This window comes from Falco punctatus (genome assembly GCF_963210335.1).
Source record: "Falco punctatus genome assembly, chromosome: 3".
Taxonomy (NCBI): domain Eukaryota; kingdom Metazoa; phylum Chordata; class Aves; order Falconiformes; family Falconidae; genus Falco; species Falco punctatus.
In genome coordinates, this window is record NC_137582.1 from 85,239,888 (window position 1) to 85,245,359 (window position 5,472).

At 39.4% G+C, this 5,472-nt stretch overlaps 1 long non-coding RNA gene across 1 annotated transcript; it reads left to right on the plus strand.

The window, feature by feature from the left end:
- The first annotated feature begins 1,786 nt into the window (after positions 1 to 1,786).
- On the plus strand, positions 1,787 to 4,030 carry LOC308060945. The gene is made up of 2 exons (XR_013926989.1): positions 1,787 to 2,564; positions 2,744 to 4,030. It is a non-coding gene; the product is annotated as an uncharacterized lncRNA (long non-coding RNA).
- The last annotated feature ends 1,442 nt before the right edge of the window (positions 4,031 to 5,472 follow it).

A 5,472-nucleotide genomic window follows, 5' to 3' on the forward strand; every position in this document is an offset into this window, starting at 1 on the left:
GTATCTATCACGGGATGCAATTTTAGTTGCTCAGCCCCAATAGCATCTCATCAATTCTTAAGATCCAACTTTACCCTATCACAGATGATAATTCCTACCCCCATAGGACTAAATATAAGTAATATAAAAGAATTATTAAAACATGGAGATTTACAACGTCTTCTGGAAGAGACCAAAGAAAAAGGACAAGAAACTCTTCTTATGGTCCACCATGATGCAGAAGGGATCAAGACAGTTTTGGAAAAGGTAGAACAGGACGGAAACCATAGTTGGTGGGATACTCTCTTTGGCTGGTCACCTTCTGCAACAGGAATTCTTAATCGTATGGTACACCCCATTGTGATCTTATTGATCAGTTTAGGAATTTCCTTAATACTAACCATTATGTTATATTTGTGGGTTTGGAGAATGTTTAAAAGCGTAACACTTATGTATGATGCTTTATATCACTCGGGAAGACTGCTTAAGTAAAAGAATTTACTTAGTTTGGTAGAAAAGGGGGGACTGATATGGAGAAATAGTGCGAAATAGGGACAACAAACATCGATTGTGATTGTACATGTCGTCTCAAGGAGTGTAGGTGTGGTGACTGGTCACATAAACCATATGATTTTAAGGAAATACCTACTCTTCTTCCTCTAACAAAGGGGCTATTTGTAAAAAGGATGAGAAACATTCCAATGTTGTCTAGAGATCTCCTTGCTAAAGAAAACCAGATGATCGACAAGGACATGAATTAGCTGCAAACTTGCAAGACCACCACATTCCAGGAAAAGGACTGATAAGCTAAGTAACATACGAAGTGAGAGTATGCGGCCTTAGGTAACGAGTATGTATAGGCGTCAATTGAACATTCATTTGTTTTATTGTATAAATATGGGATGGTTCGTCACTTCGGGCATGCACGCTTGTGGTGGAGCGATCCCCGTGCATCTGCGTGCAATAAACATACCTACTTTATAACTTTCGAGTTACAGAGTCTAATTCCGTACGTCATTTGGACGCATTGGGATAAGAGAGATAGATCTGTATGTGAAATTAGAGTGGTCTGCTCTAAATTACTGTAGTCTGTGGCTGAGATAGCGATTGAGAAAATATGGGCGGAAAACAAAGTGGTGGAATAGTAAGAAAGAGTCCATTGAGATGTGTTCTGAAAGGAAATAGGAGGGCAACCTGGAGAAGTGTGGATAAGAGGACTTTGTTTAATTACTGCGATCAGTGTTGGCCCTTGTATAAGTTAGGGGACCAAGAGAAATGGCCCTTAAATGGGACACTGAATTGCAGTTAATGTTTTTCTTGAGGTGAGAGGAATAATGGGATGAACATATGCTGATATGTTTTTCACTCTGAGAAATCACCCAGAGTGGCAAAAGCAGTGTGGTATTAACCTAGCTCCACAAGATCCTTTAATATTAGTAATGGAAAAGGAACAGAGGGGGGGTAGAGAATCAAAGACCCTGTGAACGTGTTAAAGTATTGGAGTGAGTTTGTACAAACCCCCATACCTGCTCGAAGGTGCAGCTGAGTCATGCTGGATGCATGGCAGGGTGTTTGCTGTTTGCCTGCAAAGGCATGATATGTAAGAACACAGACTTAAAACAGCAAATAGCAGATTTACATTCAGGATAAGAAAGAGTTAAAACACAGGCGCTGTTGCAGAGGCAGGCTTGTGTAACCTGCAGAGCAGGAAGAGCATCTCCTGCCCCCAATCCTTCTGATGGCGAGGAGGAGGGGGTTGGTGTTGCTGACAATTGAGCAGAAGGACCTGACAATATTACCCCAAGTGCTGCAACACAGGACCAGTAAGGGCCCCTTTAGGGCAGGCAATGGGAGTGGGGGTCGGAGGAGAATAGAGATGAATCTTTGACTGGGAAATTTAGATGTTTGAAAGTTGGTTGTGGAAAACTTATCAGGATGATCTAATAGGACTAGATAAAGGTTCAAGTTGATTGTTACTAGGTAATCGTGGTGTAGAAAAGTTGATAGAAGGAACAGGGAAACGTGTACAGAAGGTAAGAGAAGAAGAGCTGTGTAGTGCTGAACTGGTAGAGGAGATGAGGCAGAGACAGAGGAGGAATGTCAGGTAGAAGTGAAAGAGTGAACCCCTCTCCTATGGGATCAGATCACTGTGCATATTGTAGGGAAAGTGGGCACTGGAAGCGAGATTGCCCTAAGCTAAAGAACCAGCAAGGGGTTCTGGTGAACTAGGGACTAGGAAAAATGAGGCGCAATTTTTAGTGAATACAAAACCAACTTATTTGGTGTTAAACTTCAGTGAAAAGAATTTGTTACAGTTGTGGGAGCTGCTGGCCACCAGGAAAACATCCTGAAACCTTTCAAGTACAAACTAAGAAAACAAATAAGAATGCCAAATTCACCAAAATCTGTTGGGATGAGATTTATTAGAACATCTAGACGTTTAAAGGAGAAATGAAACCAAAAGTTAAAAATTATCAATTAATTGAAATCTTGAGCTTATCTTTAATTCAACAGAAGAGTGGAAGAGAGGACCTCCCTGAAGTAAAAGAAATCTTTAACCAGGTATATCTGGAAATAAATTCCAGGTAAGGCAAAAAATGCTTTACCTGTTACAGTAAAAATGATAAGCGGGAGGCCTGCCTAGTTCAGGTAAAACAATATCCCTTTATCAGCAGGACTGTGGGGGATATTGGCATAAAAGTTGAAATAAAATACATTCTATAGTAGTTCTACTAATGCAAATCTGTGTGTTTTGCCATGACAGTGACTTGTTATGGGATGTGCAGATGAAACTCTGCATTGACAACGAAGTACAAGGAATAAGGTTGGTCAAGTGCCTCCTACCATAGTCAAGGGCAAGACTGGGTTGGCCTCTGTGTTTGCCACCAAGAAGAATCTTGAGCTCCGCTGTTGGCTGCAACCCAGTAGGCGCTGAGCGGTGGGAGCATATGCCATGCCAGACCTTGATGTGAGGAACCCATTGAGGCACTGATTTGGAAATTGGAAGCCGCCTGGCCAACCATGAGGCCAGACGAGCAGCAGAGAAAGTAGGAAAAGAGGAATTATCCTTAATACCAGACGGTAAAATCCAAACTGTAAGTACAGATCAGGAACCAAACTATTCTAAAAAAGACATAAAGCTAATTCAGGACATGAAAATAAAATTAAATAAGTGGGCCTATTTGGCAGATGGCTGTATAGTGGTACCATCCAATTTAATATGAACTACAGCCCTAACAAAACATAATAAAACTCAGTGGGGAGCTGATACATTATATAAAAGTCTAAATCAAAAATTGATAGGGTGAAACTTGTACACAACAATAAAGCAGGTAACTCAACAATGTGAAGTGTGTTTATGTAATAACCCCAATGTAACAAATAGAATAAAACTAGAGAACATTAGTAAAGGAAATTATCCAGGACAACAGTGACAAGTTGATTTTTCCGAACTCCCAAGAAAAGGGGAGGGGGGGTGTGTTACTGATATTTATTAGTTATGACTGATACATTTTCAGGTTGGCCAGAAGCTTTTCCTTGTCAAACAAATAAAGCAAGAGAGGTAACGAAAGGATTGTTGAATGACATTATTCCCCATTTTGGGGTACTGGCAACAATCTTTTCTGATAGGGGCTCACACTTTTGTGCCAAAATAATACAGGTGAGTACAGTATTAGGAATAGATTGACAATGACATACTCCTTACAGACCTCAAGCAAGCGGGCAAGTGGAAAAAATGAACCATTTAATTAAACAACAAATAACAAAAATAGGGCAAGAAACAAATCTAACTTGGCCACAATCTCTCCCTTTAGCATTATTAAGAATCTGAACTAAGCCAAGAAAATTTAATCCCTTTCAAAATATTATACAGGAGACCGTACCAGTTACAATTTGCTGGAGAAGATCTAAGACAGTTGAGAGAGGGATATTTGTGTGAATATATGAAGGCCCTCCAGGGACAATTAAAGGTTATAAATAAACAAATATTGGGAACAAGGGCCAGGGGGTTAGGCCAACCAATCCACTCCTTTATACCTGGTGACTATGTGTAAAGACTTTTTCAGGGAAACCTTTGAAAGAAAAATGGGAAAGACCATCTCAGGTGCTGCTGACAACCTTCACCACCATCAAGATAAGAGAACAGGCAGCCTGAATTCACTATTCTCAGATAAAGAAAGCTCCTGAGAAATCATGGGCCTTCACCTCAGCAGGACCCATGAAACTACAGTTTATTAGATCATAATTATAGTAGTCATAATTTCTGTAATAGTAATAATTTCTTTAATTGTAATAACTTCTAGAAACACAATGGACTGTCAAAAGGATCAGGGATATTTGTGTAGAGTTATTCTGATCTTAATTGTAATAACTGTAGAGATTTTAGAAAGTGAAGCATGGATAAACAATACCCATCTTCAAACACTGCAAAGAATTGTTAATGCCATGAAAGCTAAGGAGTGCTGGATATGTACCTCTCTTCCTAAGGAAGGCCTTATAACACCCCTGTATGGGGTGGCCTCCCAAAACTGGAATTATCTTAACAGCAAATGGCCTACATGGCCAGACTTTTGGAAAAAGCCAGGCAATGACAAAGGATATTGCCTATTTGATAATAAAACATATAAGTTAGGTCCAGGATTTGATTTACAAATATTAAACCTAACCACCACAGTAGTTATGAAAAGTGATAATAACTGTCATTGGAAAGTTCAAACAAGACAGGAGGAACATGTCCCGGATACCTAGGGCAAAATACTTGTTCCCAATCTGATGGATGGAATGATTAAACAGTCATCCATAAGATATGGAACAAGGTGCAAATCCTGCATGAAATTACTAAAGACGATTTATCATAGAGTTTTGAAGCTATATGGAACAAACTGACTTTGTGGTTACCTAATTTAGAATGGTTAAAGCATGCTTTTGTTATAATATTATTATAGTAGTTTTAAGAATATAAATATGTATACTACTTCAATGTTTTGTTTGGTGCTGCCAAAGAATGACCATAAAATACAATGATTTTCTGTAGTTATAAAAGAAATTACAATAGCTGTTAGAAAAGGGGGGAATGAATAGTGAATGCTGTACCACTTATTTAAATGATGACACACCTATGTTTAGTTAAAAGTCGGGAAGGACCCTTATTGCCACATGATGGATGTACAGACTGCTAAGTCCTTGGGTTGGCTATCTTTAGAAAGGACATTTTGTCTATAGATTCCTGTTGTACATGCAACGTGGCGAAGATGAAGACTTTAAACATGACTGCTGAGGAATAGAGTATGGGCAGAGACAACTCCTCAAAGACATTACGTGGGCACGAGATATGTAAATGAATTCTCAGAATTGTAATGAATAGGCAAACAGTTCCTTGGAAAACTAATGAATAGGTATGAGTAGCTTGTATAAAGGGGGGACTGAAAAGTCCCCTCGTTGTGCGTTAATTTGGTGGAGTGATCCCCCATGCACGCAGCGCTGCCGAATAAA